Raw genomic sequence first — 25395 nt, forward strand, 5'->3', positions numbered from 1 at the left:
CTGTGGAGACGTGCACCGCATTGTTGTAGGCAAATTCTGCCAGTGGCAGGCGATCCACCCAGTCCGTTTGCCTCTGGCTGACGTAGCATCTCAGGTACTGCTGCAGAATGGCGTTGACCCTCTCCGCCTGTCCATTGGTCTGCGGGTGTCTAGCCGTCGACAAGCTGACCTCCACCTGCAGGAGGTTCATGAGCCGCCGCCAGAACCTGGAAACAAATTGGCGGCCACGATCCGAAATAACCCTTAAGGGTAATCCATGCAGTCTGAATACGTGGTCAACAAACAGTTTGGCTGTCTCTTCTGCCGAGACCGCCCTGGCACACGGTATAAAGTGGCACATTTTGGACATGAGGTCCACCACCACCAACACTGTGGTCTTGCCCCTGGAAGAAGGCAGATCTGTGATGAAGTCCATGGACACCACTTCCCACGGCCTGTGTGGCGTGGCTAAGGGCTCCAGCAATCCCGGTGGCGCTGCTCTGACCACCTTTGCCCGCTGGCAGGTGTCACAGCCCCGTACATAGTCTCGAACATCTTCCCGCACCCCTGGCCACCAGAAGTGTCTCATGACTAGGTGAGTGGTTTTGTCCCTCCCAAAATGACCCGCCGTTGGGTTGTCGTGCATCTGCTTGAGGACCGTACGTCTAAGCTGGGTGGTGGGCAGGTACAGTGCACCCTTGTAGAAAAGCAGCCCCCTGCGTTCTGCAAAGTCTTTTGCCTGCTCCCCCCCCTCTCAGTTCTCTGAAGATGCGGTTGGCAAATTCATCCGCTGCCGTCAGTGCTGTGAGTTCTGCCTCGCTCACCACTGCTGCTCCGCAGGACCATGCTGACGGGGGGAAAACGTGCCTGGGTGCCGGTGGCGCCTCCTCCTCCATGTACTCTGGCTTGCGGGAGAGGGCATCCGCCCGGACATTCTGCTCTCCCGGGATGTAGTGTATGGAGAAGTTGAAGTTCGAGAAGAACTCTGCCCACCGTATCTGCCGCTGGTTGAGCACCCTGGCAGTTCTCCAGAACTCCAGGTTCTTGTGGTCGGTGCACACCTGGATGGGGTGCTTGGCGCCCACCAGGAAGTGTCTCCAGTGCTGGAACGCAGCGTGGATCGCCAGAAGTTCCCGATCAAACACTGTGTAGTTTCGCTCTGGCTGAGTCAATTTCCTGGAGAAGAAGGCACAGGGTCTCCACTCTCTGTTGGCGTCCAGTTGCAACAAAATGGCGCCCACAGCTCTATCAGAAGCATCTGTTTCCACGCGTAGGGGCGCGTCCTGAACCACGTGGAACAGGTTCTGGTCTGAAGCGAACACCCTCTTGAGGCTTTCGAACGCTGCTTGCGCCTCTGGTGTCCACCTGAACTTCTGCTTGCCTCTCAGGCAGTCAGTGATGGGGGCCGTAACGCGAGAGAAGTTCTTGATGAACTTCCTGTAGAAGTTGGCGAAGCCTAGTAGGCGTTGGGCATCTTTGCGAGTCCTGGGGCTGTGCCAGTCCAGGATGGCCTGCACCTTGTCCTTGTCCATCGCCAGCCCCTTGTCTGACAGCTTGTAGCCCAGGAAGTCCACCTCCTTGGTGTGAAACTTGCACTTCTCCAGCTTCACATACAGGTGGTTCTCCTTCAGGCGCTGCAACACCTCCCTGACATCTTTCACGTGCTGCACTGGGTCGTTGGAGTAAATAAGGATGTCATCCAGGAAGACCAAGCATTTCCTGAAGAGGAGGGACCCCAGGACGTGGTGCATGAAGGCCTGGAAGCATGCTGAGCCCCCTTGCAACCCGAAGGGCATCACCAGATATTCAAAGGAGCCCAGAGGCGTGAACATCGTGGTTTTCCATTCATCGCCTTCCCGGATCCTGATCAAGTTGTACGCCCCCCTCAGGTCTAGCTTGGTGAAAATCTTGCCCCTGCGTGCCGCTGTCAGGAGATCATCCACTCTGGGCATGGGGAAAGCCACTGGCTCTGTCACTGAATTCAGGCGTCTAAAATCCACCACCAGACGGCGCTGTTGCGTGTCTTTCTTGTCCACCCAGAAGACCGGGCTGCCCCCTGCTGCCTTGCTTTCTCTGATGAACCCCCGCTTGAGGTTCTTGTCGATGAAAGCGCGCAGATCTTCCAGTTCCTGGTCTGACATGGCGTACAGCTTGGCTGGGGGTATAGTTGCCCCTGGCACCAGGTTGATCTGGCAGTCAAAAGGCCTGTGTGGGGGTAGGTGGTCGGACTCCGCTTCGCTGAAGACCTCCTGCAGGTCCCAGTACGGCTTGGGTATCGCTTCACCCCCTTTGACGTGCATGGTGGCCACCGTGGCTATCGGAGGCCCCTCCCCTGGTTGGTGCTGCATGCAATGTTCCAGGCAAAAGTCCGATCCAAAAGTGATGCATCTCTGGTGCCAACTTATGGAGGGGTCATGGCGCGCCAGCCAGCTCATGCCCAAAACGATGGGGGGGTCTGAGATGGTGGTGACGTTGAATGCCAGTGTCTCTGAGTGCCTTCCAACCGTCATTCTCATGGGGGGGGTTTGATGAGTGATGGCCCCTCCCAGCAGCTCTCTGCCGTCAATGGTTGCCACGTGCAGAGGAAAATCCAGCTGCAGAAGCTGGATCTGGTGCTCTTCTGCAAAGTTTCTCGAGAAGAAGTTCGCTGACGCCCCACTGTCAATTAGGGCGAGGACTGTCAGGGGATAGCCATTTGGAAGCGTGAGCGTCACTTCTAGAACCACTCCTGCTCTGGGAGGGGTGGGCTGGCTCTGCTCCTCTCTGTGCGGGTGGGTGGGCTGGGGCTGTTGTCTGCTGACTGTGCCTGGCTGCCGCCCCTTGTCTCCTGCAGCCAGGCTTTCCCGTTTCCCTGCTGTGGTGCTGCGTCAGTGGGGGAGGGCACAACCGTTCCCGCCTTTCCTTGCCACTCCCTGCGATGTGGGCAGTCTCTGACGAGATGCTGGGGGGAGTTGCAGAGAAAGCAATTCCCACCCCTTCCCTCCTTGCGTCTTGGCGCCGCTGGGGTTTGAAAAGCCCGCGCGCGCGCGCTGTCAATCTGCATGGGTTCCTGGTCCTGACTGGCCCCAGGCGTGGCTTGAAAGGGTTGTTGGGGGAGTGGCTTCTCCTGCGACCGTGGGAACCAAGCCCGCTTTGCGCGCGTTGCTTGCTTGTCGCTCCACCGGGATTCCTGTCTCACCCCCACCGCCAGAGCCGCTTTGCTCAGCTGATCCATATTACTGGGCTTTGGACCTCTCGAGAGCTCATCCTTCACCTCCTCATGCAACCCCAAGTAGAACGCCGCTTGCATTGGGGGGGACTCTAGTTCCCACCCCAATCTGTGCACCAGCATGGTGAATTTCGCCCAATACGCGCGAACTGTCATATTTCCTTGGCGTAAATTATGAAGTTCCTCCTTAGTCTGGTCCATATGACTATCGGACGAATACATCGTTTTCAAACCTTCTAGAAATAGTTTGACATTCTTCATGCAAGGATTCCTTGTTGCAATTAACGGTCTTAGCCACTCCCTGGCTGCCCCGGTAAGGTGCTCCACAATAAACGCTACCCTGTGCTCATCATCAGGGAACTCATCGTGGTGCAGCTCAAGAGCATACACAATCTCAGTCTCAAAGCCCTGAAATTCCCTCGGGTCTCCATTGAACTTGCTTACTAGGGTCCCGGCTCTCCTTCCTGGCAGCACTTGGACTTGGGGTGCCCCTCCCGCCTTGTTTTTCTCTGCATCCAGCTTGTTTTGGAGGTCTACCGCCACCGCCCTTAATTGCTGCTCTTTTTCCTGAAGCGCTCTCACCTGTTCCGCAAGTTGTAGCCGGTCGTCCTGGACCTTCTTAGTCTCCTCTTTAGCTGCCTTCAATTCCCCCTGCGCCTGCAGCGACAGCTGCTGCAGTTCTTGCTGGGCTTGCTCCGCGATCTGCCGCCATTTCTCCGCCTCTGACACGCTCATCCCGGCAACTCCAAAGTAGCCCAAAAAGGATTAGGAGGTTGCTGTCACAGTGGCCGGAGTGGACTACTTCAGAGTAACGACGCTACGCAGCTCTGCATTTTATTCTTTTATTGGTGCTGCGTATTTACAGTGCTCAAGTCATTGCTATTTACACGGAGTGATGTGGTCAGTCGGTTTCAGAACCTCCTAATGGCTTTTGGCGCGTCTTTCTCCAACACAAAAGCTTTGGCAGACCCATCCTCTTTCCCCTCCTCTTTCTGCGTAATTCCGGAGTTGGGGGGATGGGTCTCCCGCCCTTATTCGCCCCTTCCTGTCCCACCTGGGACCCTGGCTCCTCTACCTTGCCTGAGCCTCGGACACGACTTCCTGCTTCCCCACTGGAATCGGAACTCTCTTTGCTTCCCCCTGTGCTCGGGGATTGGCTTGAACTTAGGAGGGGAGGGACTTCGCGATATCCCCTGTCCCTCACACTCCCCATTGCTACCCAACTTCTAGAGGAACTGCACTGATTGAGACGTCTACCTCTACATGCAGTGACTTTGTCCCAGTGTATTTACTTTTGGGATTCTATCTGCAACCACATCCCCAGATTACACGCTAACCAGTTCCCAAGTCTGCTTCCTTAGTTCTTCTCTCTGTTTTTACAATAAACAACTTCATAAGGATCTCTTTATATTTCTCCTTGCGCCCACCAGAATGACTGTAGCAGGACATTGGGAAAGGTCTCCTGACTTCTCCAATAACCAGGGCCGGCTCTAGGGGAAGGCTGGATTGCTCGGGCCGCCAGGGGGCGCCGCGCACTGCGCCTGCCCACCAGCCGCGGCAAGAAACGGGACGGGGGCGCCGGAGCGATATCCGCACCACGGCGCCAGCGCGCCCGACATGCTTAAGACGGCTCTGCCAATAACAACTGGTGCAGCTGCATTTGGCATCTGGCTTTAATGGAAAGGTGACAACACCAAACTTGATGCATTTGACACAGTCTGGTTTCCACTTTTGACTTTTATAAACAGGATAACTAAAGGCATCCAATCTGCTGATGCCATACTGGTTTTTGGAGAGGCTATGGATGATAATTTATCCATTTGAAATGCCCTATCCTTCCTTTGATGCTTTCTGAATGCCGTATTTACTGTAACAGTAACATTTATTGTATGATTCAATGTAAAACTACACACACACACACACACACACACACACACACACACACACATATACATACGCAATTTTTATAATATAAAAAGGCGGACCCAAATGTGAAGACTTGGAAGGGTATTCATTAGCAAACTTGAAACTGGAATCTGGCCTTGACAAACTCTGGGAATTTCTAGCTCAAAGGGCTGGGGCAGACAATTGCCTCCTTTATGTGTTGATTCACACATTGTTATAGATAGTCATCAGAAGTAGCTATTTGTCAGGAGAGAGTAACACCCATACTGATCTGATTTTTCACTCATTTCATTGAATTCTGTTTTCCATTAGTGTTCTGCATGGTAGTAGCATACTAGCTTGCTTTGAACTCAGATCTTTAGATTACTTCATTTTCAGATAATATGCCTTCATGCACACATCTCAGATGTGAAGAGTTTTAGTTTGATATTGTTATATTAAAAAAAAAATCCATGGTCTTTCAGGCTTATGGACTTGTACATGACAGATAGCAGACTTCAGCAATGCGCACAATTCCACAATGCTTTCTAGCTTGAGTTTTCTCCAGGAACAGTAAGGCTCCAAAAACCTGTGTTGACAGGTAATGAGATTTAATTCGCAGGAGAGGGGAGAATAAAACATCCATATTCATTACTTAATCAAATAAAAATACTTTCAGAGAATTCTGGGAATTCTCAACAGTTGCTTTGAAAGCCTCTCTTTGATAGCTGTAAACAAATTACCTTACGAGTAACTTCTTAATCAAGGAAGAGCGGAGCTACTCTCTACTTGATCTTTCCCTTTGGGTGGTCCCAGTCAGAGTTGCAGTCCTGTGCCTGATGGCTTGGCTCCTGAAAAGCTGTATAGTATTATGCTGACAGCTGTAGACCTCTTTTTGTTAGGGATAACAGACATCCTGTGCTGAGGACAGCATCAAGCCCAGCTTGCAGTATGCCCAATTAGAGAAGCTAAAATCTCATTTGCTTCACCATGGGAGCCTCTGAAAGCACACCGTTTGGGCCTCATTACAGTATTTTTAACTTTACAAAAACAATTTCATTATGGAAATTAAAGGAAGCTCATTTAGTCTCTGCATTTACACTGAAGTGAATATACTCTACAAAAAAAACCCAACCCACCTATCATCTCGAGTCCACCCCACCCCCCTTTATCACAAAGTTTCTTTGGGAAACCGTTTTGCCCTCTAGTTTCAGTAAGAAAGCAACCATTTTGAAACCAACTGGCTAGTATTAACACTGGAGACATCAAATATGCAAGCTGCTGTTTGCCGCACTGGGAAGCTGAAAGTTCTCTTTTAAGACGAAGGCAGTGCTTTAATTTCCTCTCCAAGAACGTAATTGTTTAGGAACCTCTCTCAATGGCAAGGGGTTGGGTGAGCAACCCCAAGGGAGGGAAGCAAGCTTGCAGAAATGATCCAAGTGCGAGATGAAACAGGCAGTCAAGAGGAAGCAGGAGCCAATAACCAAAGGAACCAGGTGGGAGTGCAGGGCAAACTCTAGGATACAAGCAACATCACTCTCCAGCATGTAGTCTCCAACAACTGGTATTCGGAAGCAGAGCAGAGCCATCAGAGTTACTGGTAGTAGTCAATGGCAGTCTTCTCCTCTATGAATTGGTCTAGTCCTCTTTGAAAGCCATCTAGGCGACCATGTGCTGAGTGAAGAAGCACTTTCTTTTATTTGTCCAGAATCTTTCAACATTGTCCATGTCTTTTGACTTTCCCAGCTCCTCTCAAGACATACAGCTCAATTCTGTTTTCAAATCTGTCCAAATTCTGTGATATTCAATGACCAGAAATCTTACATACTTATCCTCTTAGAGTCAGGAAAACTAATAAAAACAGGCTTCAATTTGATTCCTACAGCAACCATTAGCACAATTATGCAGAAAATCTCAGGTCAGCTGAACACCATAAGGGTGACATGTCCTGTAATTTAGAATTTAAATTGGTGTCTGGGTGGTTGATGTGTACAGGGCAAGCTTGAGAGTGGTTGTTTTGTTTGCTGGGGAGCATTATGGTTTATAAATATTGTTATTTCCTGCAGAATATATCAATGTGTAGTCCTTTGTTGGAATGATCCTCTACCCATTAACCTGTGAACATGTTCAATGCAGCTGAGCAAAGCAAATTAATTTACAAGACTATGTTGAAACAAAATCTATATTTTATTTGGGAAGCAGTGAGAGAGTGATATATCAGTAGTATGGGAGTCTAGGCACCCCTAATTCTCAGTGCCAGAATTGCTATTTGCTCCAGATTTAGCTACATTCTTCCTCTTTTATTTTCTCTTGCATCACATTAAGTAGCTATGAAAGTATATAAATAGGACTGGCAACAAATGGTATTTCTACTTTGTAGAAGCTTCAATATTTCCTCCATTTTTTTTTCTTATTAGGCTCCCTCTTTGTTTGGAGATGCTGAAAGGTTGTTAATCATTTCTGCTTTCATGGCAACACATCTGTCTTTATCTTCTGAAGGTGCTAGCTGGTGTTCAGCATTTAAGAATGCATTACTATATATTGTGTTTTACCCAGGGATAATAATCTAGTTGGTCATCATCACTGGCAAAACCTTCATAGAAGTTGAGTTAGTATAACAAGCATGAAAATTATGTCCCTTCTTCCATTTCTCATTTATTTCTCCACATACAACGCATTTATGAGCTGATTTTTAATGAACTTTATAAATGACTAAAGTTGTCTCCAAAACAAGAGCAAAAGACTTCTGCACACTTGAGCTCAGTGGACTTCTGAATAAACATGTTTAGGATCAAGGTATTAGCTCTCCATTATATTGACTGAATGTATCATGATAGAATAGTGCTAAATAAAGCCATGTGCAAATAAATGTACTCTCAAAGTTCTGGGCTCCATTGACTTAAACCAAATAGAAGAAATCTCTAATATTTTTTCTAGTTCTCACCCAAGAAAAGGAAGGGCACTTTGTAGAATTTTCTCTGAATATTCTTCACCATCTTTTGTGTGTGTGACAGTGCCTGTCCCTGCTTCCAATGAATCATTTTGTTGACCTTCTCTGAGCTTCATTGACCATGCCAGGGTTTATGCCCCTCCCCCAGCCCCAACCCCTAAGAAATTCTAACCCGATGACCACCATCTGTGGGAATTCAGCTTTCAGGGTGTCCAATCAGCATGTAAGGTTGAGGATGATTCCCTTTTGCCTGCCTAGATCATTTTCACTAAGTTATATGATGATATAACCAGAAGGCTCTTGGCTGTAATACATGGCATGACCGATAGCATGAATTTGTCCCACATCATGTCTCAAATTCCATTCCACCCTCTCACTCAGATGGTGTAGACACCACCCACATGGCAGCGTGTGGTTCTTCACCTGATGGATGATGCTGTGCCCACAGATCCATACTGATCTGTATGCCAGGCCTCTAGGAGGAGGAAGTAATTGAAAAAGAGTGGTAAGCTTATGAACTCCAAGCTGGTGAATAAAGGTCCTATAAGCTGCAGAGCACCATCTCTGGATTGCCTGGATCTACTCTGCTGCCAACATGGCTGCCCCATGGCTACCTGACCAGACAGTCACATTCTTGCTCTAGAGATCCCAGTTTGGGGTGATGAAATAAACTCAGGAATCTCTGTAATAATTTAAAGGTATGTTGAAGTGACCTTTAACCACAATAAAGGAATGGGGGGATTTTATCAGGTCAATCTAGAGTGGAAGAGGTTGCTATGCTATTATTCAAATTCTAGTGGTTTTTTTTAAGGAATTTGACAACTGAAATGGTCTTCAGTAAACCATTTAGTATTCTGTCAGACTGACAGAAAATAGTCTTCCTTTTTGTATAACTTGGCAAATTATTCTGGAAAAGCACCGTCTCTTCAGTTTTCTGAAAGAAACACTTTTGGTCTGTAAAGTGAAATAAGATAATTCCGGATAAGTTATAGGTCAGACAGATGTAAGGATATAACCTTGAACTGCACTCAATCCTTTTTTATGATATAATAAAATGTCAACATGAAGTTTATGAATCAAGCAATTTTATCATTGTAGAGAGTGGGTGTGAAGCAAGCATTTAATTTGAAATAGAGATAGCAGGCACGTAGAATATTCCAGAACGCTGTGATGTTTTTTTAATGTTTCCTCTGAACCCCTTTAAGTGTTAAGTCAACAGTAGTCTACACAAATGGATTATCAGATCTGAGCAACAGCAAGAAAAACTCTGCATAGATATGGTGGAGACTTAGGAGAAGTGAGATGTAGAGCTGAAAATCCTGCCTGTGAGATAAGATGTTATCCTTTAGTATTAAGGGAATCTGTAGTTCTGTCAAAGGGCCAACGATCTTCTCAGTTTTTAATAAGACCAAGTTTTGTCTTTCTAAAAAAAAGGGTCCCATGCTTCAAGCAGCAAATATCATAAAATGAAAGGCAAGCAGACTGGGAAAAACTGATGTACATCTCCCCATAGAAAGATTGCAGTTGAATAGTGTAACAGAACTTTTCCAAGGAGTAGGTCCCAGGTACAAGCTGTAATGCCAAACTGGAAGAGAGATTGGGGAAGAATCTTGGCTTTACACAGTCTTACACTCTCCACTGTAATGGTTCCAGGTCTGATTTTTGGAGTCTCCAATTAAATATTAACTAAGAATGTTGAGAATGTGTGGCTAGATAGACTACCATTCAGAATCAGTTTATGGTCAGATTCAGATCATACCATTGAAATCTTTCAGGTTTTCCCACATGCAAAGGCATTAATAAGAAAATGCTTGCTGATCAGACAAAAGTCAAGTATCCTGTTCCTCACAACAGCTAACCTAACATGAGAGGAGTAGCCATTTCCTATGTTTTTTCTCAGCCTCCTGGGATGGTGGTTGCATATAACGTCAGGATTAGTAACCAATCTTAGCCTTATTTTCAGTGTATTTGATCCACTTTCAAAGTAGTCTAAGTTAGTGGCTATCATCACATATTGTGGCAGTGAACCCCATTAGTTTATTGTGTACTATGTGAAAAAGTAGATCCTAGAGGCAACTTATAGGCAACTTGAGTAATAACCATTGATAGCTTGATGATCTTTGAATTTGTCTAATTCTCTTTTGAAACCATAGTGTTTGAAACCTATGTGCTAGTGCTATGTCCAAGAATCACAGCAGACATAGATCACAAAGACTTTATTCTAAAATAAGAAGCAACAACCATAGCAACACTGAACAAGTATGCCCATTGCCTAGACTAATTGCCTAGACCAATTCATTCTCCATACTTTTTATAGGCTGACTTCCTTCAACCGGCTATTATTCCCAGCTGTCTTAAAAGAAGATGTAAAGGCCAACTTCATACTATAGCACCCTAGCCAGGTATGCTCTATGAAGTTTGCCGTCTCAAGGGTATCAGTGGTTGGTGATGGCACAGAGGAATGTTCACCTGGTGGACTGAATGAGATTTACGGAATGAAATTTCCCCTCACATTCCCTTGTGTGTTTATGTCTTTTGCATTGCTTCAGCTTTGCTGTGCTGAGCTTTGCTTGATGTAGAGCAGTTTGTCCGATTACTTGAGGGGTGAGGGAAAGGGGTAGTCGATCCAGTTGAACCAGAAGAAGACATGTTCTCTTTTTCCTGGTTCTCTCACACGAGGTACTTGGCCTCACGTGACCAGGCGTGGGGCAGACCAGCTGAACTCTGCTTCCTTTTATTCCACAGGGCAGTTGGTTTTATATAATCACTGTGATGGTGTGAGTGTGGGATACAGACCAGATGAATTGGGCAAAGGTGTGTGATGGTGTATTTACTGCTTCTTTTGGTTCTTTGTCACAGAGGAATTGGCCTTCAGTGGCCCTTGTGGGGGCTTGGGGAAACAATTTGCCTTGGAGTTCTTGTTAGCTTTAGTACCTTGGAATTTGGGAGATGATATATTCAACATCCAGGTAGAACTTATCTCTGGGGGGACCTGTGAGTTCATGTGAAAATTAATAGGATATAAACCTAAAGCCAGCTGTTAAGGTGGAACAAGTGAAGCCACCATTAACCTATTTATAAAGTGCTTCAATGAAATTATCCAGATTCTTCATCCAGAGTTTCCTTGAGAGTTTATTGAAAGTTTCATTATTTTGTTCCCCACTGGTCACTGAAAGATTTCTGTCCACAGGCTCTGTCAAAAATGAAGAGTCGCTTTGCCCCTGGATTCTCAGTGGTGGCAAAGAGATTGCAAACCTATTATTATATTATCTCAGCAGCTTATTGCATCCCTTCTGGTATAGTCAGTCTAAACTAAACAGGCAAAGGCATTTGCTCAAGAGTCAAGGGTGGTGCAGCAGGGATGCTACCACAGAGCTGAATTCAAGCTGCATTGCAGTCATTTTTTTGTTCTGATGTATCATAGCCAGGTCCCTGTTTTCCCTACTGCTTTCAATCATGGTGATAATTGAATGTTTTCTAGCAATATAATGGGTATTGTGAGCAGTAGTTGGGACCCGCTATTTCTTTCCTTCTTCCTATTTGGTTCTTAATTTTAAAATATTTGTGTGTGTGAAAAAGGCAATTTTTGCTTTGGTATATGTTGTTGTAGGTAGAGTCTGGAGGGTATCTATTGGTTTGCCTACCTGAGAAAACCAGGCAGTTTCCAAACTTAACCATTATTCATAATAAACAAGAAAAAATGATAGGCTACCTTTATGGCAGTAATAGAGTGTGTGTGTGTGTTTATGGGAGGAGGAAGAATAGGATGTAACACCTGTGCTTGCTGTTTCTATTATTTATTTCTTAATTTTCTATCCCACCCTTCCTCCCAAACAAGCCTAGGGTATCAAACAATAAAACAGCAAACCAGTACAAAATATATATTTTTAGAAAGCAACAACAATCAAATATCCTATGTTCAGAGATAATCAATTTCAACTTTGCTAGGAACAGTATATTTTAGCCATCAAATAACTGGGTGAACATTCAGCTTTTAAAATTCTGCCTAAATGCTGATGATATTCCTCTTTGGGCCGTATTTTTGTAATGCAGCTCTGCCGATGCAATGAACTTCCATGTGCACAATGAATCTTCCTCGTCCTCACCTGTTCCCTCCTTCAAATCAGGTCCCAGAAGTTTGGGGGATCATCTAGGGTAGATTTGGGGTGTATGAGGAGGGGGAGGAGAGGAAACACAAGTCCTGTTGCAAGAGTGGAACTATGTGTGCATAGCATTGTCTACAACCATTTGTTTTTTACTCTTTGTATAGTATTTACCCACCCAGTTAATTCACATGACAGCCCTGCGAGAGATAATCGCTCCATCTGCACTATACTTTTAAAGCTGTATCATACTACTTTAAATAGTCAGAGCTTTTCCCAAGGATCCTAGGACCTGCAGCTTGCTAAGGGTGCTGAGAGTTGTTAGGAAACCCCATTCCCTTCACAGAGCCACTCCCTGCCAGTGGATCTATAGCAGGATTCTGGAAGGCTTTATAGAAACTTTATTCTTGGTTGATATTTTATTGGCTGCACCGTGGATACTAGCGTTGTGGGGGGAAATGTTTTAATTGACCAAGTATGTTTTTACTGCATTTTATTTTGGTGGGAGTGGACTTGATGGTTTCATATTTGTATTTTTATTTGTGTGGGCTGCCTTCGGCAAGCATTGCCTGAAAAGGTGGCCTACAAAGAGTTTAAAACAATTAAATAGAAATAAACAATGCTGAACCTAAATCTACTTTTCTGCGAGTTTAGCCCATTAGCTGCAATCCTGCCCTCTGAGGCAGCAGAGAACAGGGATTTGACCTCATCTGTGCGACAGCCCTTCAGATATGGAAAGAGTACTATCATGTCCCCCTCGGTATTCTCTTCACCAGGCTAAACAGCCTTTGCTATAGGACCTGTTTTTCATACTGCTGGCAATCTTTGCTGTTCTACTCTGAACCTGTTTATATCCTTCTTAAAACAGTGCCCAGATAGCTGGACAGAATACTCGAGATGACATCTGACTAGTGCATTCTTGACATGGAGAATACAATGTACAGGCAGCAAATCCCGAGGAGTGATGTTTTTGAAAACCCTCTATCATATTTTGCTATGCTGAGAGTGAAGAGGCAGAACATTTTTCAAGCATAAGTTCCTCACATACAGTGATTTCTCGCAATATATAGTGATATATAGTGCTGGAGGAGACTCTTGAGAGTCCCATGGACTGCAAAAAGATCAAACCTATCCATTCTGAAGGAAATCAGCCCTGAGTGCTCACTGGAAGGACAGATCCTGAAGCTGAGGCTCCAATACTTTGGCCACCTCATGAGAAGAGAAGACTCCCTGGAAAAGACCCTGATGCTGGGAAAGATTGAGGGCACTAGGAGAAGGGGACGTCAGAGGACAAGATGGTTGGACAGTGTTCTCGAAGCCACGAACATGAGTTTGACCAAACTGTGGGAGGCAGTGCAAGACAGGAGTGCCTGGCGTGCTCTGGTCCATGGGGTCACGAAGAGTCGGACACGACTAAACAACAACAATAGTGCTAGTAATAAAACATATTCTCCCCACCCCATTAAAACAGGCTATCAGTGCAATAATCTAAAAATGAGAGGCAGCTGACTTGGGAGTTGCTTAGAAAACCTGGACATCCAAGATTATAAGCTTCTTATAAAGTTGGAATATCAAGCCTCGAAGCCAACACATTCAATAATCTTGAGATATGTCACGAAGAAATAATGGAGCAATAGTTCTCTTCATAAATCTATCAAGGATTTGACATTGAGAAATACCAGTTTTCATATATAGAATATTGAGTCAAAATGTATAGAATGTATAGAAAAACAAAAACCATATAAAATAAACCACCATAAATTGACACAAACGAATACTACAATGTCAAAGGATGAATTTATAACTGCAACATGACAGTCACCCATCCCAAAGAACCCTCAGAAATCACAAGAAATGTATTTTTAAAAGGGTTATGGAAGGTGTGGGGGAAGTAAGCTGAGGAAGTCAAGTCTGAAAAGATTTGCTTTAGAAAACAAACAAACAAATCAGTACTCAGTGACTCAAATGAGTTAGTGACTCATCCTGGGCATTCCCATGGTTCCTTCTTAATGGCTTTGGATATGTAATTTCAACGCAAGACCTACACTTATTCCTGGAATCCCTCACAGGTTAGACTTGGTGCACATGTTGCGTGTGTCAAAAACAGTCTCATTGTGGCAAATGTATAATGATAATGATAATGATAATAATAATAATAATAATAAATAATTTTATTATTATTTATACCCTGCCCATCTGGCTGAGTCTCCCCAGCCACTCTGGGCGTCTCCCAAATGAATATTAAAACAACACAGCATTAAATATTAAAAGCTTCCCTAAACAGGGCTGCCTTCAGATGTCTTTTAAAATTAGGATAGCTGCTTATTTCTTGACATCTGATAGAAGGGCATTCCACAGGGTGGGTGCTGCTACCAAGAAGGTCCTCTGTCTGGTTCCCTGTAACCTCACTTCTCGCAATGAGGGAACCGCCAGAAGGCCTTCGGCGCTGGATCTCAGTGTCCGGGCAGAACGATGGGGGTGGAGACGCTCCTTCAGGTATAGAGGACCAAGGCCGTTTAGGGCTTTAAAGGTCAACACCAACACTTTGAATTGTGCTCGGAAACGTACTGGGAGCCAGTATAGATCTCTCAGGACCGGTGTTATGTGGTCCCGGCGGCCGCTCCCAGTCACCAGTCTAGCTGCCGCATTCTGGATTAGTTGCAGTTTCTGGGTCACCTCCAAAGGTAGCCCCACGTAGAGCGCATTGCAGTAATCCAAGCAAGAGATAACCAGAGCATGCACCACTCTGACGAGGCAGTCCGCCGGCAGGTAGGGTCTCAACCTGCGTAACAGATGGAGCTGATAGACAGCTGTCCTGGACACAGAATTAACCTGCGCCTTCATGGACAGCTGTGAGTCCAAAATGACTCCCAGGCTGCACACTAATATGGCACTAATAATATAGAGTGGTTTATTACCTGGATTGCTGCCATTGTGAAGAAAGTATTGGGGCCAAACTGGACCTGATATGAATTTGCATCTTTTTTGTTATGTAAATTGCAGCCATGGGAAAACCTGCGCAATTTCAGCGCCTCCATATCACAATTCTGACAACAGTTTCATCTCCAAATATATTTGCATTTTGAGGGAAGCCTACATGGATGCCTATGAAAACAGGAGCTTTGGAGAGGTGATTTTTGACCAGGTGTACAGGATATAGAAATGCAGCAGATTGGGTGCATCAGGTTGAAAAAGCAACATAGCAATACATACACATAACTTGTTGTCTGTTTATTGTTTGTGGAATAATGGTGTAAGTTGTCTTAAACGCTTGGAATGTTTTGAACACTAATTACACGCAATTTCATTTTTGGGAAAGGAAATGGCTATTGCAGATAAGAAACCCTCTGAATGGGATATTTTAATGGAAAGCTGTTGTAAATGGTTTGAATATGGGAGATATATTGTGAGTATTTGAAAACCGAAGAATCTTTTACCTTATCCACAGAAGCTGGAACCCTTTTCCATACTGCAGTGTGACTCTAATGGGACACCTGGAAATCAATTATTTTCCTGAAATGAAAGGGTAGTAAGCAACCCACAGTTTCTGGAAAGCTCAAATCCTTTTCCAGATTGTGTTCAATAGCACTGAAAAAAAATAATCACATGATAATTAAAGCTTGGTGCCGTTTCTTTACTTTACTATAAACGAGTGGCTTCATATTTTCTCTCGTTCTTCCTGGGAAGTTTAGTTTTTCTAGCTTGTTTGGAGCATGATTGAATTGTTGGTAGTTCTTTATTAATGATAGATAAAGTAAGAATGCAATCTGTTTAATACATCTATGAATCTTTATGTATATACAATGATATTTTATTATTATTTTTAAGAATGTACTTCTCTATTATGTCCAATGAGGGTTATGTTTCACGCAGCGTGTTTTCATTGTTGTAGGTGTATTATACATTAAAAGCTATTTACACCAATGCCTCAGTAAACCGTTAGTTGTGGAATTACTCCAGATCTTAATATAATTTACATGCTGACATCCTAGCATCTGTTTCCTGCTATGAATTGCTTGTTTGTTCCCATTTCTGCTTAAGCAGGCAAATGTACTAAATACCAATATTTGATTTATAAGAACCATCATAGCTAACATTCTGTTTTCCAGAGCCTTCCAGCCGATTCCCCCAGCAAGCATGCTGAAAGTCACATGCCTCGTCAAGTTTATTCCACATTTTATGACAGTGCTGAAAAGATGATTATTTTTATAGTCCCAAACCTCTGATTAGTAAGGGGAACAAAAGTGCCTTTGGTATTGCTGATACTATCATATGCCGGCAGCAAGACCATTAATAAATTAAAAACATTGCAACTTGCCTTTGCATAATGGAGCATTTTGAAGGTGGCTTAAATGGGAAAACATCGTGATGGGCTGAAATCTAATTCTGGGATTTACACAGGTTTTTATGCACGTAAAGGAAAGGCAATTAGCACTAGCTGAGAATTTTTATTTTCAACGCTATATTATGAGCATCCTTGGAGTTATCAAGTTAAAAATAGCAACTTGGAAAAGCTGGTAATGAGCACTGTTGTAACAACTACCCAATGAAAGCTGAAACCTTTTCTTCTAAATCCACTTTTCTTTCTCTTTCTCTTTTAAAACAAAAGAAGGAAAAGTCTACATTCTCTCCCTGTAGCTATTCTTTGTACAGAAGGTCCTATGTCTGAGGAGGGCTGTTGCTAATGGTCTTTGAAATGAAGGTTTTCTGAATGGTGAAAAAAGGACTCTCTGTCTCTCTCTTTTAATGGCTGGCTGGACCTTGAAAGAAAATCCAGAATTTTCCTCTAACAATCGGAGGTGAAATTCAGTTAGGCAGCAAAATTTCATAACAAAAGCCCCACAAACTGCAAAGTAGTGCATAGCTTTCGGTGTGACTTTCTTTGTCAGCTTTTTGCATTGTTGATCAATTTGCTGTCCTGCTGCGGTCAGTGCTTTACTAATAGTCTAGTAAGATCCCATGACTGGCATTCTGCCTTTTTAAAAACCATCTCCATTGCTACAGTTAAGAACCTGAATTTCTAAATCAGCTGGGATAGCTGTTGGCTTCTTTTATTATTAGTATTATTCATGCGCTGGTAGGAAAGGAAGAATATTGAACCGTAATTAGGAGCTGGTAAAATGCTACTGGAACAAACTTGAAAAGGTCAGTTTCCAGGCAAGAAGCATTTCAAAGACAGTGTCTTAATTTTTCTTCTTTTTCTTGTGTCTTAATCGTTGTTATAGCAATGTTTCAATTCCTTGTTATTAACTGGGGAGGAAGCAGTAATTGTGTGAGAATCCCATTGCAGGGCGAAATGGTAATGCTAACCTTTCTAATTTGTTGTTACTGTTAGATTTTAATTATTGAGTGTAAAGGGAAAGCTTCTGAATAGTGTGAAACATTGTTGTAAAGAAGCAGTGCACATATTCTCTAAATTCAGCATTTAAACTTTAAGCAGTGTTTTTAAAAGGTCTCTGTTTAAGCTGTTGTGAAAGAAATTGGGAAATGTGAGAAAATGAGTCTGTACAAACAATAAAGCGCAGCTTTAAAGAAAAGAAAAATCACCTGATCTTCTGCTTGTGGAAGTACTAATATAACAGAGAGAAATTTCCTCCAGATGAGACACTTTTGTAGGAATTATGGGGTGATACTCAGCTTAGTCATAATCAGATAAGACCTATTGAAATGAATGGACTTAAGTAACACCCACGTGGATGCAGGTTAATTAAGTAATTATAACCAATATTTTCCCTCAAACATTTGTACTTAGAAGTAAAATGATAACTGAACATAGTGGGTTTTGTGTGTTTATACAATGGGCAGTGTAAATATTGATGGATTAGGGATACAGTCTTCCTCTGCCTGCCTGTATGCCTTCATTCTTATTTTTAAAAGACAGCTGAAAGTAACATCAAGCTTATCTTATGTGCATGATTGTTGATAGGAGATTCATACTGTATGTATGTATGTATTTGGCACCCAAATGGAGGTTGATTATTGATGAAGATGGAGTTGTTTGAAACCACTAAGAAACTGTAGCTGTTTAATTAATTGGATTTTTCTGGATGCTAAGGTCATGTCTATGTTCAAGAAGGAATGGCTTCTTCTTATTGAATAATATACTGGCTGAAAAGGTGTTCTGATGCTTCCTTGATGCATCTATATTTGTTTGAGTACTTAAACAGAGATTCCCCACCCAGCTACCGGTATCATCTTTAGCATAGCTACTTATTGACCTGAAACAGCTGCCTGTGTGCAGATCTGTATAATGGATGATATAGGTTACATTTCCTGGAATAGTTTATGTTTCAAGAAGCCTTTCTCATTGCAGGGGGGTTGGATATACCTGGCAATCAGGTCCTTCAAGCCCTGCAGTTCTACATCCACATGTCTTTCCTGACCTGATAAAAACAAGGCTGACTTGGAACTGCCCTCTTCCTCTAACACAGAATGGGTTTTTGATTTTCCAGCATTGCCTGAAGCTGTTGTTGAGCAAGAGTAGTGATGAAGGGAAGAGCTGATCCTACAATTACATAACAGTGGGCTGTGAGAGGTGTTCTGTGGGCCGGTGGGATTACAGGTGATGCCTGTGTGGGAAAGCTGCAGTTGTGAGAACCCTCTGAGTCATTCATAAATCTCATGTGTATACTTGCACTGCTGGATATTTCCAGTATTTTCGTGTTTGCTTGTTTTTTTGTTTGTTTTTGCTTTGAAAGCATATCTAAGGAAGGTTTATTCAAGATGGAGCTACTCTCTACATTAGGTGTGCCATGCTGATTTGCATAGCCAAAAATTGCAATCCTGTGTAGGCCAATTTTTAAGCCCCTGACATGACTTGGAACATTGGCTTCTACCAACAGAGGTGAGGAATCTCACATCATGATGGCAGAGAATGAATGTGGCCCTTGGGGCAGAAAAGCTTAGCCACCCCTGCATTACATAGCAACCCACCTCTTTGTGAACATTAAAGTCATCTTATGTGAAAGTAAATTAAACATCCTTTGTAATCTTTTTCAGGGTGGCTCATGGGGACCCAAAATAATTGCTTGAAAAGCCACATCAGACTCAAAAACAAGGAGTTATAATGGTATATGTGTTATTAATAGAATGTTGCCACATTCAGTCATGTGTGTATTAAAACCTTTGCTGTTGATTTACATTCATCTGCAGAAAGATGAACAATGATTTTTGGGTGTCTGTGTGTTTTCCCTTACTATTGAGAAATCCTGACTCTGGTTCAAGAAAAGTAAAATTTGTTCTAGAATTTGGTCCAGTTGGCTTTCCCCTGTTTTTAATTTATTTTGTTGGGTGGGTTTGAATTAAATCATTTGCATATCTAAGGAGCATTGTGTTGTCTACTCTTTGCATGCAGTCGGGTTGTTTTGCTTTTTAATGACTGTTTTCACTAGGCTGGTGTGATTGTAGAAGCTTTTACTAGACTTGCCTTCAAGACCATTTGCAGCTGTTTTCTCTGTCTTAGGAAATTGAGGACGTTATTTAGTACTAGTAAGAATGTGAGAATTTGTCCATTGATTACATCATTTTGCTGCTTAAGGCCTAAATGAATTGTGCTGTAAATCTGTGGTACCTAATAGTCACTTAACAATGATGTATTATTTTAATATTGGAGGAAACTATTTGGCTGCATTTTGGAAATGCCTGAAATATGCATTCTGGAGTGTATTTCATATGACTGGATTCAGCAACTCAGGTTTCAAAACGAGTCTCTTCTATAATTAGAAATAATTTATCTTGAAAGTTAGTTGTTATGTGACTTTCCAGGGCAAAAATCATTAACTGTGTGTTGTGGTTATTGCTATTTTAAAGGCCACTGTTGCTAAGTTCCACACCCTGAAAATATTGGCTGAAATCCAGTGCGACTATTTTCCTTGTTGAATGACTTTTGATCTAGTGTAAGAGTCTGAACACATAAGAGAAGGGGAGCCATTTTGCCAACTCTGCCCTGCAACTCACTGTGCCATCTTCCAGGCTATTTGGTGTGGAGGAGGCTGCACAAGGAAGGGGACCCTGTGAAAATGGCCTCTGCTTCTTTTAATTAGCACATGCCTTGGCCTGATCAGATGATGTTCTGCTCACATTGGATTTTGCCCAATATTACCAAAAGTGTGGGAAGTTGAGTTACCAAGAACATGTGGTTGTTGCTCTGTCACAATAAAACTCAACTGGCAAAATTGACTTTTTGAACAACATGATGTAAAAGCAAGAAGGGTGGATTCTCACGCTCCAAGCTACAGTACTTCAGCAATCAAATTAAAACAATAAGAATCACAACCTTGTTAGGAATCTGTCTGCTATTTTCTGAAGCGGCCATTGATTCAAGAAGCCCACAAGTTCATGTTCTCCAGAGTGCTGGGGTCAGTTGTCCTTACTCCCTCAGGATCATTACTGCTAGTGGCCAAGGCAACCCAGCCAGACGGGCAGAGTATGTATGTAAATAAAATAAAATAAAATAAAATAAAATAATTATCCAAATGTATTAGTACTTCTCAGCAGAAGGGATAAATAATTGCTCAAAACCAGCCATGGTAGTGAAAGACTCCTCTCTTCCCCCCTCCCCCCATTCTTCTTCCCCTCCGAACACTGGCGCCCGGCAGCGTGATCCCAGTGGGGTTCCGGCGTGGCTGCCCCCCGCACACGCAGGGCACCCTGCCCCTGCAGTCAGCGCGCCTCACCCCCAGAACGTGCACCTTGCCCAGCAGGTGGTGCACCCCGTCCCCGGGACGCGAGCCAGCCCCGCCCCTGCCTGCTCTCCGCCCCCTGGTGCCGGAGCATGAAGCTCCGCCCACTGCCTCTGAATATACCTAGCATTGATTGCAGGTTTAGCACCACAACCAATGGTGTACACTTTATCAGCCTAAAACACATTAGCATGTTTGGATGTGTTTCAAGTGCCCGAAGTGCACTAATGATGCTTGTTCTACTTGGAAGGGAGCTGAGAAATATATCTGTCTTTGTCTGTAATGAATACCTGATTGATTACACATACATCAAAAACGTCGCCTATTCTCAATCCCTAAACTGCAGGAAGGGTTAAAAACCATTTCCCTGGCCTTCTCTGAGTTACATTGTGTTTAGTTTGGCAGATACCTAACTGATCTGACCCAGGTAGCCTAAATAATAGAGAGGAAAGGTCAATGAACGAGGGTTTATTTCAACTCCTCTGACTCATATTGGTCTTCTGAAATTCGGTCACGTTGTTCAAGCCCTCCTTATTGTAAAACAGGGGTCAGCAACCTTTTTCAGCTGTGGGCCGGTCCACTGTCCCTCAGACCATGTGGTGGGCTGGACTATATTTTTTGGGGGGAAATGAACGAATTCCTATGTCCCACAAATAACCCAGAGATGCATTTTAAATAAAAGCACACATTCTACTCATGTAAAAACACCAGGCAGGCCCCACAAATAACCCAGAAATGCTTTTAAAATAAAAGGACACATTCTACTCATGTAAAAACACGCTGATTCCCAGAACGTCCACGGGCCAGATTGAGAAGGCAATTGGGCTGCATCCGGCCCACGGGCCTTAGGTTGCCTACCCCTGTTGTAAAGCAACAGAAACTGAGATTCTCCTGTAGTGATTGCACAGGTATTAAAAGACACAAAGTCTTCAAACTGATACATTGCAGCATGGATGTTCATAGGCAACTTCTGGCATCATCACATGAGTGAAATGGACTGAGAAAGAGATGTCTGTGCATGTGGGGTTGAGGATGTACAGTGAGGAACAGCCCAAGTTAACAAGGTGAAAACCATAGATAATGTGAATCGGTGGTGAAGCACTAAACATACGTATAAAGAATGTTATCAGGTTATACTTAAAATAGAAAACTCTTGTTTTTCTAGTGATAAAATATAACCCATAATCCTTGTTGAAAACCCTGGGAAATAAAATCGAATACTGGAATGAATTCCAATTGCCCTCTGAAATGGTCTTGTTAAGTAGAGTGACCTTGAGGTCAGAGAGGGAATGTTTGGGGAGATTGAAAATGTTCCCTGACTCGTGTCTGTACATTTCTATTCTGAAAGTCAGATTACTGCCCGTTTATTCTTGTGCAGAGTGACTTTCCTGTTTTGCTGATGAAAACTCCTGAAGGGCATTGATGGCAAGTGATAGCGCACATGGCATTAGTTAATATGCTGGTGTTTGGAATGTGGATGGAATGGTCAATGACCTTAAGTGTACAGTATTACCAAGGTAGCATAAGGAACAGAGAGGACACTTGTTTACCCATTGGTGGCCTAGGAGTGTTGGTGGATAGTGATTTCTGAGTGGCTTAAAATGAAGGATGGTCCTTTCCTCTACAGCCTGCTTGAGAAGATCATCATTTCCTAGATCACTTGAAAGTCCCTGATGGAAGGATCTTCCTCTGTTGAAATCTGTCTGAGGACAACAGAGTACATTTTCAAGTACACTGGCAATAATGAGCACTAAGCTTGGATTCAGACACCAGATAATTATGAGGGACAGAATGCTAAGTATCTGCTTAACCTCTTGTAATTAACCAAGCTGAAGGGAGGCCAAGCTTAGACACCCTGCATAGCACACACATGCTCCTATGCTGAGCATATCCAGAAGGCACTGAGAATAAAACACAAGGTTGGGGACGCAGATATATGAAAATGGATCTTTCTTGACATCCTTATATTAAGGAAAAGAAAAATGCTACTGTTTCCCAACATGTGTGACAAACCTCATAAAAGCTGTTCACTAGACTCCTCGTGGCAAGTAACAGTTGCCACCAGACAATTAGGCAATTGACAAATAATAACTAAGCAATCCTAAACATACAAAGAACAGGTTCTCACTGAATTTAGTGGGACTTACTTCTGAGTAGGCATGCTTACAGTAGGAATACACTGCAAGGCTACAGCCATACGTACATACCCCCAATTTGGAGCAAACCCCATTGAACATAGCAAGACTCAACTGGCAAAATTGACTTTTTGAACAACATGATGTAAAAGCAAGAAGGGTGGATTCTCACGCTCCAAGCTACAGTACTTCAGCAATCAAATTAAAACAATAAGAATCGCAACCTTGTTAGGAATCTGTCTGCTATTTTCTGAAGCGGCCATTGATTCAAGAAGCCCACAAGTTCATGTTCTCCAGAGTGCTGGGGTCAGTTGTCCTTACTCCCTCAGGATCATTACTGCTAGTGGCCAAGGCAACCCAGCCAGACGGGCAGAGTATGTATGTAAATAAAATAAAATAAAATAAAATAAAATAAAATAATTATCCAAATGTATTAGTACTTCTCAGCAGAAGGGATAAATAATTGCTCAAAACCAGCCATGGTAGTGAAAGACTCCTCTCTTCCCCCCTCCCCCCATTCTTCTTCCCCTCCGAACACTGGCGCCCGGCAGCGTGATCCCAGTGGGGTTCCGGCGTGGCTGCCCCCCGCACACGCAGGGCACCCTGCCCCTGCAGTCAGCGCGCCTCACCCCCAGAACGTGCACCTTGCCCAGCAGGTGGTGCACCCCGTCCCCGGGACGCGAGCCAGCCCCGCCCCTGCCTGCTCTCCGCCCCCTGGTGCCGGAGCATGAAGCTCCGCCCACTGCCTCTGAATATACCTAGCATTGATTGCAGGTTTAGCACCACAACCAATGGTGTACACTTTATCAGCCTAAAACACATTAGCATGTTTGGATGTGTTTCAAGTGCCCGAAGTGCACTAATGATGCTTGTTCTACTTGGAAGGGAGCTGAGAAATATATCTGTCTTTGTCTGTAATGAATACCTGATTGATTACACATACATCAAAAACGTCGCCTATTCTCAATCCCTAAACTGCAGGAAGGATGAAGGATGGTCCTTTCATAGCACACACATGCTCCTATGCTGAGCATATCCAGAAGGCACTGAGAATAAAACACAAGGTTGGGGACGCAGATATATGAAAATGGATCTTTCTTGACATCCTTATATTAAGGAAAAGAAAAATGCTACTGTTTCCCAACATGTGTGACAAACCTCATAAAAGCTGTTCACTAGACTCCTCGTGGCAAGTAACAGTTGCCACCAGACAATTAGGCAATTGACAAATAATAACTAAGCAATCCTAAACATACAAAGAACAGGTTCTCACTGAATTTAGTGGGACTTACTTCTGAGTAGGCATGCTTACAGTAGGAATACACTGCAAGGCTACAGCCATACGTACATACCCCCAATTTGGAGCAAACCCCATTGAACATAGCAAGACTTATTTTTGAGTAAAAATTCATGGTTACTTTTGTGCCTTATTTGCAAAGTTCATACACATTGCAACCTGTTATTTCATTGTTTTGCTGCCTTCGTGAAAGTTGGTTGGGTGAAAGTCAGGCTTTAAAGTTGCACTATGTTGCACCGGTAGTAACTTTATATGTTGGGCTTTCACTTATTGGCATTCCTCATGAAAGATGCTTGTAACACGTGCTTTGAAATAATGACAGATATATTTTGTATAGAAAAAGCAACTGGATCTCAGTTCGGAATAATACTGATAGACCAATCATGTTTTATCCTTTTATTTCTATTCAAGTCCAAATTCTGGAGAAAGCATGGAGTGTGAAGGAACAAACATCTAATACTGTCAATAAAGAAAGGTCACTAGTTCCTTACATGTACTGTAAAATTCAATGCAAATGTGTTTAAGTGACTCTCCGGTTTGTCCCCCCCCCCTTTAAAAATGGATATACCACGTATCTAATGATACTTTAAAGGGAGACACGTGTCTAAAAATACACGCTCTGGCAATTATTGTAACACGTAGAAGCATGTTTCCTTTGTGACTGCAGGCACATATTCCCCTTTAAATATCACGGAGCTCATCACAATAATGTAATGTGATGTATTGTAATGCCTCTAAGTGACAGAGTAGCCTCTGGGCATAGATGCAAGCTCCTAGGGGCCGAGACACTTTCTCCCCCATCCATTTTTTAAGGAGGGCAGCCCCCTTCAACGTTCAAAGGGCATTTGGTTCCACCTCCTGGTTCCTTGTGATGTCAGGACGTCATGGCGGGCCCCCCTCAATCATCTTGAAAAGTTGGCGTCTCTGCCTCTGGGTAAAGAAACTGGGTGGGGGAGGACAAATTCTCCAACAGTTTTGTGGGAGATGGGGGGTCACCATTAGCATGGACAGTAGTAAAACTCTTTTGTTCCTCCCCCAAAAAACATTTTAGTTTTATTTTATTGCAACTACACTTGTTCATAAATGATCTAGAATTAGGAGTCAGCAGTGAGATGGCCAAGTTTGCTGATAATGCTAGATTGTTCAGGGTCGTTAAAC

The sequence above is a fragment of the Zootoca vivipara genome, chromosome 10, assembly GCF_963506605.1.
Source record: "Zootoca vivipara chromosome 10, rZooViv1.1, whole genome shotgun sequence".
Lineage (NCBI taxonomy): Eukaryota > Metazoa > Chordata > Lepidosauria > Squamata > Lacertidae > Zootoca > Zootoca vivipara.